Raw genomic sequence first — 13,049 nt, forward strand, 5'->3', positions numbered from 1 at the left:
ACTGGAGTATAACTTCCTTATACTTTGCTTAAAAAACAATACCCTACCATCTACCATGGCACTTTGAGATTTATTTTAAACTGCAAAACCCTTACGCACCACTGCACTTTGTATACCAGGGTTGGCTGGCCTTCTCGTCACTCGTAGGCTCAGTCACTGGTATACTTTTATTTATAAAGCCATTTTGGGTTTACTACCTTTTTATTTGGGCATTTTTATTGTTCAGAAATGTGGTGGGTACTCTCTTCGTTCGCTGGACTTTATCCTGCTAAATGTTCCAAATGTCCGAACTAAATTTGGTAAAAGGGCTTTTATGTACTCTGCGCCATGTCTTGGAACGCCTTACAAAATACTTTTAAACTGGAAGAACTTGTACCGATTGGTATTTTGAAATCACTGATGAATGATCTTGAGACTGATTCCCTGACCTGTCAATGTTTTTAATTAGTTGTTTTTGATTTTTGTTATACTCTTGTGAATTCTATGGTTTTTACTAGATTACTTGTAGTTTTCCATGTTGTTTGGGAATTTTTGTAATGACTTGGTGCTGCCTATCTTGGCCAGGACGCTCTTGAAAAAGAGATTTTAAATCTCAATGAGCCCTTCCTGGTTAAATAAAGGTTAATAAAAATAAATCTAACACTACACTCACTAAACATTTTAAAATAAAACACCACCCTACTCCACTATCTAAATCAATTTAGTCCTACTTCAGGCCAACAACCTGAAAGGATGGGACACCACCTCCTAACACACCGTGTAACTCTTCTGAGGTCAAAGTCTCGCATACCCAAATACCTCTCTGCAGCTGCCACCACAACCTCAATTTCTCTGCCACTTGTCGTTCCATCCCTGCAGTACAGTTGATAACCATTGCTATAAATCCAATCTTACTGAAACATACAGTCAAACATTTGGACACACCTACTCATTCAAGGGTTTTTCTTTATTTTTACTATGTTCTACATTGTAGAATAATAGTGAAGACATCAGAACTATGGAATATGGAATCATGTAGTAACCAAAAAAAAGTGTTAAACAAATCAGAATATATTTTATGTTTTGGGTTCTTCAAAGTAGCCACCCTTTGCCTTGCTATACAGTTGAAGTCGGAAGTTTACATGCACTTAGGTTGGAGTAATTAAAACTAGTTTTTCAACCACTCCACTAATTTCTTGTTAACAAACTATAGTTTGGGCAAGTTGGTTAGGACATCTACTTTGTGCATGACACAAGTCATTTTTCCAACAATTGTTATAGACAGATTATTTCACTTATAAGTCACTGTATCACAATTCCAGTGAGTCAGAAGTTTACATACACTAAGTTGACTGTGCCTTTAAACAGCTTGGAAAATTCCAGAAAATGATGTCATGGCTTTAGAAGCTTCTGATAGGCTAATTGACATAATTTGAGTCAATTGGAGGTGTACCTGTGGATGTATTTCAAGGCCTACCTTCAAACTCAGTGCCTCTTTGCTTGACATCATGGGAAATTCAAAATAAATTGTAGACCTCCACAAGTCTGGTTCATGCTTGGGAGAAATGTCCAAATGCCTGAAGGTACCACGTTCATCTGTACAAACAATAGTACGCAAGTATAAACACCATGGGACCACGCAGCTGTCATACCGCCCAGGAAGGAGATGCGTTCTGTCTCCTAGAGATGAACGTACTTTGGTGTGAAAACTGCAAATCAATTCCAAAACAACAGCAAAGGACCTTGTGAAGATGCTGGAGGAAACAGGTAAAAAATGATCTCTATCCACAGTGAAACAAGTCCTATATCGACATAACCTGAAAGGCCGCTCAGCAAGGAAGAAGCCACTGCTCCAAAACCGCCTTAAAAAAAGCCAGACTACGGTTTGCAACTGCACATGGGGACAAAGATTGTACTTTTTGGAGAAATGTCCTCTGGTCTGATGAAACAAAAATAGAACTATTTGGCCATAATGACCATCGTTATGTTTTGAGGAAAAAGGGGGAGGCTTGCAAGCTGAAGAACACCATCCCAACCGTGAAGCACGGGGGTGGCAGCATCATGTTGTGGGGGTGCTTTGCTGCAGGAGGGACTGGTGCACATCACAAAATAGATTGCATCATGAGGATAGAAAATGATGTTGATATATTGAAGCAACATCTCAAGACATCAGTCAGGAAGTTAAAGCTTGGTCGCAAATGGGTCTTCCAAATGGACAATGACCCCAAGCATACTTCCAAAGGTTTGGCAAAATAGCTTAAGGACAACAAAGTCAAGGTATTGGAGTGGCCATCACAAAGCCCTGACCTCAATCCTATAGAAAATATGTGGGCAGAACTGAAAAAGCGTGTGCGAGCAAGGCTTACTACAAACCTGACTCAGTTACATCAGCTCTGTCAGGAGGAATAGGCCAAAATTCACCCAACTTATTGTGGGAAGCTTGTGGAAGGCTACCCAAAACGTTTGACCCAAGTTAAACCATTTAAAGGCAATGCTACCAAATACTAATTGAGTGTATGTAAACTTCTGACCCACTGGGAATGTGATGAAAGAAATAAAAGCTGAAATAAAACATTCTCTCTACTATTATTCTGACATTTCACATTCTTAAAATAAAGTGGTGATCCTAACTGACCTAAGACAGGGAATTTTTACTAGGATTAAATGTCAGGAATTGTGAAAAACGGAGTTAAAATGTATTTGGCTAAGGTGTATGTAAACTTCCGACTTCAACTGTATATGTTTGAATCAACATATATCACTTGTGAAAACACAGAATCCTAATCATTACTCCACTTGCTAATTGTGCCTACCCAGGCACCCGGGCCAGATTCACTGAATCCCCTCAATGGCACAGTTTGTCCTTGGTACAGCTTTTGTCACTCAGACTCAAGAATTCTCATTGGTTGAATTTGAAATCCTCTGATGTTGTGATGGGGAAAGTAAAGAAGGTGGTGAAAAAAATTCAGGGCAGGAACTAGGAGGAGTGCTGGAGGGAAGATGGCGGTTACAGATTTTCTGTATGAAACTGATCGGGGGTCAGGTGAAGATGGGAGTACAGAGAGAGAGAATGAGTGGGCTACAGTCCTGAAAATGAAAGGAAACAAGTAAAGTTGTGTTGGAAACTAAGACATCCCTGGATTAGTTTATAGTGGGAGTGAGGGTTTTGGATTCGTGTTACCTGGGGGATCCGTTTGAAGTCACGAGGAGTATCATGGATGCATTTAGCCCTTGATCATGACTTTCAGTTCCATTACACTACACATAAGAGTCATTGGATGAAGCTGTCTTCTGTAGGGGGGGGGGTGTTTTGTTAAGATCCCCAACGCTCAGTCTGAACATTAACATGCATTGCTTGCAGTACGGTTTTGGAAGCATAAGGACCTAATCTTTCATATCAGCGAGAAATAATTTTCAAAAAACAAAAGGTTACATTTTTACAAACGATAGTGTTCCCGCACGGCCATATCTCCATGTTACAGCGCTTGTTTACGGAAAAAAGACGAAGACAAGAGGCGACCACCTGTGCTAATTAGCTATATGTAAGCGTAACTCGGGAGGTGTAGTGGAAGTGTAGTTTTGTCAGATGGAGGTTAAACTGCTACAGTAAGTGTATCTTTTTTATTTGAAGGATTTTTTGTTGCTGATGAAAGATAAGGGCCACATGTTTCGAAAGCCGTATCGCAATCGATGATTATTGACGTTTCTAAACGTTACATCACAGCGTCGGGATTGTAATTCAATGAGGCAGTCATGGGCAAAGCTAATGGCTGAGAACTGTAGGGAAATGCAGAATGCCACCTAGTTTTAGAGAGCTAGGAGGCGTTTGGTGAGGTGGCGTCGGTGAGAGTCACAAGCGCTGTTCTTATTATGATTTTTTTGTGTGTCCACGTAACAGAAGAACCATACCATGTGTAACTCTGTGTTGTCTGTTCACACTGCTATGCTTTATCTTGGCCAGGTCGCAGTTGCAAATGAGAACTTGTTCTCAACTAGCCTACCTGGTTAAATAAAGGTGAAATAAAAAATAAAAATAAAAAACTTTGTGCCTCTAAGATTTTTTTCTGGAATGTTTTGTGTATGGATTTCTGAAGCAGGACGCCTATCAAGGGGGTTACTTCTGGGGTTGCGCATGAAGTGGATGCAGATGACATACCTGAATAATTAGATGAAGTGACTGGTGCATGTCGACTGACCTGTATTGTGGATGGAGTAAGGAAACCCACTTCGTCCATATTATTGTTTTTTGATGTCTCTCCCTTCTCATGTAAGGCTAGGCTTTATGGGATACCCTTTAAGAGCTTTTGTGCACAAGCCCTCCAGTGTTATAAATGCAAAAGATTTGGGCAAGTGTAGAGACGGGAAGAATATTGTATGCCAGCTGAGGTTATATGCTACAACTGTGGTAGCAAACATGCACCTGAGTCCCCGGATTGCCCTGTTAGGGTGAAGGAGACAGAGGTGGCGAGAATAAGGGCTGTCCAGCGTGTCTCCTATCTGGAGGCGGTGAGAAGAGTGGAAGGAGTGACTGGCGTTAAAGATGCAATGGTAATTGACACTGCACCAGTGAATGTTTCTCAGCAATCAAGGGATCCTGATATATTACATGTGAAAAAGGTGGACTTGGTAGCATTTATTGCAATGGTCATAAACTACACAGCACAAACAAACAATACATATTTTTTAGTTTTTTGTGAGTGCAGCAGAACACTTTTTGGGAATCTTAGTTTACAGCTGAAGCATTACAAGAAATCCTGTCAATGATGTTCTGCCTTCACTGGCCCCTGAACCTGTGAAGGGATGTTACTTCAATTGGAATGTGAGTGAAGGAGTGAGATGTTTTTTTGTATAATGTTGGTTTTTCCCTCTTTTTTCCTCCAATTTATATTTTTTCTATAGTTTACCACCCGAATAGTAGGTGGCGGCATGCACCTCTAATGCTTGTTTGCGGACCGCCATAATACCATAGAAGAAGAAAGTTCAGCACATGAACGCTTCTACAGTATCCAACACTGTGCATCAATAAATCAGTATAAATGCTTTTCTGTCCTCAAATTGCTACTTATCCTTGTAACGTAGATGCAGGGAGTCAGGAAGCAGGTGCAGTTAGTGAGTTTAATAATAATGAACATGGAGCGATACAAAACAAGAGAAGCGTCTGACATAGAAACATAAACAATACTACCTGTTGACTGATAACAAAAGAGTGCTTAATAAACTGTAAGTAATAAGGGAGAAATGAAGTCCAGGTGTGACTGATGATGAGACGCAGGTGTGCTTTATGATGGTGTCGTGGAAATTCTTACACAGGGACACTCAAAGTCAATCTTAAATTAATCATTGTTTATTGTCAGCACACTGGAAAGGTTCCAACGAACTTAATGCACCATAGTGAACGTCTGTCAGAAGCTCTGCTGGGGAAAAGCACAAACATTACACATTTCCAACACATTCCATCCTCTTAACACTTAATCTGTGATAATCATCAATACATTTTAATGTAAGCATTTAGCTTTGAGCTTCGATATCAAAATACATCATTAGAATAAATCATAATAAAGGTTATTCTTCTATTAACGGGAGTGAAATAACACAAAACCAGACACTTCATCATTGCAAGCCCTTCATTCTGGGTTATCATCAACAGTGGCAATGTATTCGGCGAGATCAGTCATATTAGAAGAGTGATCTTGGACAAAAGTACAACGTTCATTGCCAATGATTGCACAAGTGTCCCCTTGACCTGCCAAAAGATGGTCAAGAGCCTTAAGCAATTGTTTTAGCATTGCCAATTTTCCTCTATGTCTCTAGAGATCTCCCGAGTTTGGTCTCGGGCACATTCATATTGACTTGCACAGGGAAAAGAGAGAACACGTGTTATAAGTTTCATACCAACCTTGCTAAGAATAAGATTTGGGCAAGGCTAGCCTAAACTACAATGTAGTGGCTCTCCTCACAATTTAGGGGCATAGCTCTGTCTCTACAAGCTTCACCTTTCCAAATCATAATTATAGCTATTGATAAATCATCCAACCCAAATTTAGGATGACAGTCATTAGTGCTTCATGTTGGTTCTATCACTTTAATTTAAGACCCTCAACTTAGCACACACTGATACTGGCAGAATGTACATTTACATTCACATACAGTATATTAATCTTATATTTCTAGTGTTAACTATTCTCATCACTTGTGGTAATGACAGATTTGTATCTCAATGCATTCTTAGTCTAAATTACTATCAATTTCTGAGTGTGCAGACCTCCACAATCAAATTGATACCCCAAATAAACAAGTTTGGATAAGCCTAAATCAATTACGGGCATGGTTGACCCCCCCCCACCCCCTCCCGGCACTCATCCTTCTGGCATTTCTTCATGTTCTTCTTCAGATAGTGTTTCAGTAAAAAAAATTAATGGCACATATTCAAAGTGGATGGCCCTTGATAATGTCACTGTCCTTTACAGTCCATTATGTCTTGTCCATTTTCCTACCATTACACCTCAGCATGAGAGAAATTTTGGACAGGATCTCTCTCCATGCCTACCCCACATGGAGTGATTTCACACTCCTGAGAGAAAATGCAGTTGATAGCTTCGACTGGATGCTGTGTACAGGTTGCTGGCTCGGACTCAGGTCTCACGGTCGAAGTGGTGAAGGATCATCCTGAACGCCAATTTCGCCATTATTTCAGCCGGTTAGAGGGGGTGTGGTTTACACTGTTCTCGGCCTAATTATCTTCCATGCATCTAGATACCATCTGTGGTCACCTTCGCCATACCCACGAGAGAGGACAGACCAGAACAACAGTTTAGTTTAGGACATTTCTGATTCTGAATATCCAGACAAATTATTTACTGTATAACAAATTATTACTACTACCTGATTCTTAATACAGATTTCAAATGTCAAAGAGAATAACAACACACAGTTGAAACTATAATGTCTTTCAAAAGGAGACAACTCGCAAATGCAAAAATTCTGGAATTCTGAGAATGACTCTGAGAATGACAGTGAGGAATCAGATTCTGACAGTGACAGTGATGAGCTGCCCCCCAACCTTGTGGCCATTGAGAACCCTGAATCTGATGACCCCTTGCCCACCGACGAAGTCCCAGGTCCCTCTGAAGATGCTGGTGGTGATGTAGGCAGACCTATAGTGGGTGAGGTGCAGTAGGTCTGCGGTAGCTGAAAGGCCTCACCCCTCCTGGCTCTGCTGTTTGCTTTGATGAGTCTGTCTGGAGACCAAAACCCCTTTTTTTTGTAATTGAACATACACTTTGCATGTAAATCAAATACAGTCCCATATGCAATTTTATTGGCAATATTTTACCCACCTCCCCACTCCCTCACCCTCCCCACTCCCTCATCCTTCCCACTCCCTCATCCTTCCCACTCCCTCATCCTCCCTGCTCCCTCTCCAAACAGTATATTTCTAGCATACAACAGCTGTCAATCTTCAGCACAAAATATGTCCAGTTCCAGTTATGATGTTGGCAAGTTATGTTCAATACTGTGTGTGTGTGTGGTTTCTGAAAGTACAGAATAAAGAGGAATTATTAGTAATTAGAATACAACATTAGGATATAGCAATAAAACCATATTACAAGTAACATAATAACTGAAGATCTCCACAAGGGGGCAGGGCAGAGCTATACAGGCCAAATGCAGGCCAATGCAATGGTCATGATAAGGCCAGGGCAGCTTGGTGTTAGCATTGTTTCACAGAACTAATAGATGAATGCAACTACATTATCAAAATTGAATATAACACCATAAAGGTTATGAAATCCGTACCTTGCTTGTCCACGGTAATAAAGGAATATACACAGAATACATTATGCTCCATACATAAATACAGTGTGCTACAGTAGAAATGACATACCATGATATACAGAAACTGTATTATGATATGGTAATAAGGTACTTACTTTGATATGAATACACACAGTAATTATTAGTAAGGAAAACAACATGAATGCAATGTGGGCGCCAGCCGGAAAATACACTAATGGAAGAGTTCAGGCAGGTTCTGTTCTGATTGGAGATGCACAAATGTCTGCATATTTGATCTGAGGAAACACTGGTGGAGTACTTGGGCCATTGGGCTCTCATCGAAGAGATACGTTTGTCCGGCTCATCTATCTAGTTCCCATAAATCACTACTGCTAGTGCAAGGAATACAGTTATCAGTACACAGGTGGATGCTGTTATGACACTTTTCTGAACATAACTCCTACTCTCAAGTCTCCTTTTCTCCAGCTCTTCTGCTAGTAGTTCCTCCTCCAGCTTACCCCTTAGTCAGCCAGATCTCGTTTCACATGAGAAATATGGACCCACTGAGTAGAGGTTGTAGTTTTCACTGCTGTAGGCCTGGTGAGTAGTACTGTGTGGGGCCCGGACCAGCGTTGTCCGAACACTCCGGCTTGGTGGACCTTGATGTACACTCAGTCCCCCAGACTCAGGCTGTGCTTGTGGTTATCCTGGGGTCCGTTCCTCGTGTGTTAATTTTACCTGTGAATACACTGCAAGGCATGGGTCATTTTCTGACAGTATGACAACATTGATTCACCCATTGTGGAATTACCTCCCTTAGGAGAGTCTGAAAACCAGTCCACAATTACCAGTGCGTGAGTCTTACCCCTACCCTCGAGGAAGTGGCCATATAAAGTCCATCTGCAATGATGTAAAGGATCCGTCTGGTGGTGGTAGCTGTTTGGTGGGAGTTTGCTGAGAATCCCAGCTTTAGTATTTACACGATTTACATGCAGTTTGGTCGCATCTTCTGTTTTAGATTGTTGTGGCTCCGCTTTAGCCGCCTCATCTGCTCGGAAATTCCCTACTGCTATCTTATCAGTACGACTGGTGTGAGCTTCACATTTTACCACAGCTAGTCTACTGGGTAATAGACACACTTCTAGTAATGCCTCTACTTTGTGTCCATATTTAATTAGTGTTCCTGTCGCAGTTAGCATGCCCCTTTGTGACCACAGAGTCCCAAAATCATGAACCACTCCTAACGCATAGAGAGAGTCTGTGTATATTGTAGCATCCTCCCCTGCTGGCAACCGACAGCGCAACTCCCTGGGCTGAAATTTATGCGGCAATGGGCCAGCTTTAAATGCTGCCACATCATCACACAGAGCATATCCAATCCCTCGCTTTCCTCCTGTCGTTATGTGACTAGAGCCATCTGTGTATAATAGCCTACTTTACCCGATTCTAGTTCTGTTTCCTACAGATCGGGGTGAGGCTTTGGAGTGATTTAGTCTGGATCACACTCATGAGCTTCTCCCTCATTGAGCAAGGGCAATAATGACATAGGATTCAGAGCACCAACTTTATAGAATTGCAGAATTTCACGAACTGCTCTCCCAAGGCAACAGCCTCAGAAAGCATTGCAAAGGGAGAGATAGGGACACCCCATCCTCTCCTGGTAGAGAAAATACACCTTTTGTTCGTTTTTACTATGCTAAATGTTAATCAGTCCTAAAAATTCTAAATCTTTCTATCTTACCTCCCATTTAATTTCCCATTTCCTTTCTTTCTCACTTTCGTTGTTACTTTCACTAGTCTACCTATCTGTTTCCCTAAACTCCGACTCATCCACTCTTCCCAACAGGAAACCCCTCTCAATCATCACCACCCAGTACATTTCCCTTCCCTCTACAATCTCTACTATACTCTATACTACTACTCTATACTAACAATACTTTACCAGGTGAGCAAAAAGGTTTTAATTACAGACAAAACCACACATGATAACTTCTGTTTACAGGGAAGCCACTGCCCCCCCTTTAATTTCTCCTTATTGGAAGGTATCGTTTGTATTTTAATCTACCCTAAAGCTTTTACTGTATATACAGTATTTATTACCAATCGCCGTGGTATATTCACTATTTGCTTCACACTCATTAATGTCTTATTTTGAGATGAATATGTAATGCTCCCATATTATAAAATATATCAGCCAGATCCAATGTTCACCAAATTAAAACGTACTGTATCGATTGAAATACCCCTTACAGATTTCTGTGTCATTTTCCATTTTGTCCACCGGGCATGTTGGGATTTTGTACTGTAAACAATAGTTGCAACTGCATTTGACCCATAGTAATCGAGGCGGTGTTATGCAGAACCATTTTGGTTGCTTGTACTTCTAGTCACAGTGGCATTCCATTTGCCGAAAGATTTACTCCAGTACATGACTGGTCTGTCGTTTCCCCCATGGTTCCGCATAACTTACCACAGTACCTATCTTATTCATGCATGGAATTGTCAGGTTTTGCCAACCCCAATGCAGGCACTTGACACAACTGATTCTTTAACTCTACAAATGCCTCCTCACAATCTTGAATTGTTTCTATAAAACGCTTCCTCACAATCTTGAATTGTTTCTATAAAACGCTTCCTCACAATCTTGAATTGTTTCTATAAAACGCTTCCTCACAATCTTGGCTCCACTCTATTCTCTCATGAGGACCCCCTCCTCTCTTTCGTCATGTAAGAGGTTCACCTATTTCAGAATAAGATGGAATAAAGTGTCTCAAGAAATGTAAAAACGCCAGGGTTTTTTCTGAGCGTACGTGGAGTGTTTGGTCATCCCAGAGAATGAATAGTATTGATGTGGGTATAGGTGTTATCCTAACTGAATGTTTGTTAGTAATACATGGGAATCCACTGTGATACACCACGTCCTTTCATTTCTCACTAGAAATAGGGGCTGTTACAATGAGTTGGTTCTTGTATAAGTATACTCCTTTCCAGTAATATCAGGATATCCATCACCACTGAGTCCCCAGCCCCCGGCTTAATCGGATACTGCCGTGTCGGTGGAATTCCCTCCCCCACGGTAGGTTTACACCCTTTGATAAGACCGCAATCTAAAGGCGTCTTTTGCCCACAGTTCACAAAGATTATCCAAACCTAAAATCGGTTCTACCCCAGCTACCATAAAGAATGATCTCGGTATTGTTATTGGACCTATTGTCAATGGCATGGGTAGTAGTTGCATAGCTTTAGATTCCACCCCAGTTACTCCTAGTTTTTATTGGTCACGTCTTACTGGAGTCGTCTAGTTTAGTTGACCTTGCAGGTCTTTAGTTTTGGTTTTATCGGTTTTACCTTTCCATTGATAGAACGCTGACATTAAAACACTTGTGCCAACTCACAGTTATCATCTCAGATAATCAGTATGGAATTTTCCATCAGCAGGGAAGTGCTAAACAATGTTATCAAATTTGCTAAACATTTTCCCATACTCAAGCCGAATTGTTAGATTGCTTGTGGGCCACTTTCAGTGTATCCATGGCTCTGTTTAATGTCCCTTTCTCCAGAACTTACATGCAACCTTCACCATGCGTACTAGTATACAGATGTGCCAACTTCTCCAATACCACACTGACAATACAGACAGTTAAACAGACATGTCGTAGGGACGGCCACTCCCCTCAACCCTCCTAGGGGACTTCAACTCCTAGTCCTAGGGGATGGTTAAACCCTCCTAGGCACGCAGTGCCCACAGTCCCTACAGTATCTAACCTATATGGGGGATAAACCTTCCTAAGCACGCTGTGCCCACATTGCCTAGTCTAACCTATATGGGGGCTAAACATTCCTAAGCACGCCGTGTCCGTAGTGCCCAGTCTAACCTATATGTGGCCAAAACCCTCCTAAGCATGCTGTGCCCGCAGTGTTCAGTCTTACCTATGTGGGGGATGAATCCACCTAAGCATGCCATGCCCACAGTGCCTAGACTAACCTATATGGTGGCTAAACCTTCCTAGGGGACTCCAAAACCCTAGGTCTACGACCGGTCGTGTACACAGTGGGCCTACTGAATAACTTCAGGCTTTCTAGGTCCGTTTTCTATACATGTTATATTCAGCCTATGTCCATCGTCTCCCCAAGATGCCATGATGAGGGGTAACAGGTTTAGCAACTTTGCCTATCTTGTTTTGTGCCGGTTCCTGTTCCACAGATTCGGAATCGTTAGTTCGACTGTAGATCGTGGTGAATCCTGCCAACAACGCCAAATGTTAGGTTCTAATTTCTAGGATGAACAATCAGTCTCTGTTGCTGGGCAAAACTGAGTATGTTCCTCATGTTGGTGTTATCATGTCCCAGCTTGACTCAGGAACCTTCGTACTCCTCCATACCTTTCACAGATCTTCTTATCAGGTGAGGCCTTGAGTTATGGGGAGTACCCATTCCTATAGTCTACTGCTGTCCACTAGATAATTGCACTTCTCATACACAAAGAGCTTAAACCTAACACTACTTTAAAGCCTTAATAATATATAAAAACAGTATATTCATATTAAGAGTATATAATGATATAACACAGTAAAGATATAACGCAGTGTTATAGAACAGTAATTACAATGTATTGGCTCTAACACCAGACACATGGCTCCTATTCAACCCTTGTGGAATCATTCAATCAATCACATGTATTTATAAAGCCCTTCTTACATCAGCTGATGTTACAAAGTGCTGTACAGAAACCCAGCCTAAAACCCCAAACAGTAAGCAATGCAGGTGTAGAAGTGGCCATAGAAAGGCCAGAACCTAGGAAGAAACATAGAGAGGAACCAGGCTATGAGGGGTGGCCAGTCCTCTTCTGGATGTGCCGGGTGGAGATTATAACAGAACATGGCCAAGATGTGCAAATGTTCATAGATGACCATAATAATCACAGTGGTTGTAGAGGGTGCAACAGGTCAGCACCTCAGGAGTAAATGTCAGTTGGCTTTTCATAGCCGATCATTCAGAGTATCTCTACCGCTCCTGCTGTCTCTAGAGAGTTGAAAACAGCAGGTCTGGGACAGGTAGCACGTCCAGTGAACAGGTCAGGGTTCCATAGCCGCAGGCAGAACAGTTGAAACTGGAGCAGCAGCACGACCAGGTGGACTGGGGACAGCAAGGAGTCATCAGGCCAGGTAGTCCTGAGGCATGGTCCTTGGGCTCAGGTTGTCTGAGAGAGAAAGAAAGAAAGAAAGAAAGAAAGAAAGAAAGAAAGAGAGAGAGAGAGAGAGAGAGAGAGAGAGAGAGAGAGAGAGAGAGAGAGA

The sequence above is a fragment of the Salvelinus namaycush genome, chromosome 8 (genome assembly GCF_016432855.1).
Source record: "Salvelinus namaycush isolate Seneca chromosome 8, SaNama_1.0, whole genome shotgun sequence".
In the NCBI taxonomy this organism is placed as follows: domain Eukaryota; kingdom Metazoa; phylum Chordata; class Actinopteri; order Salmoniformes; family Salmonidae; genus Salvelinus; species Salvelinus namaycush.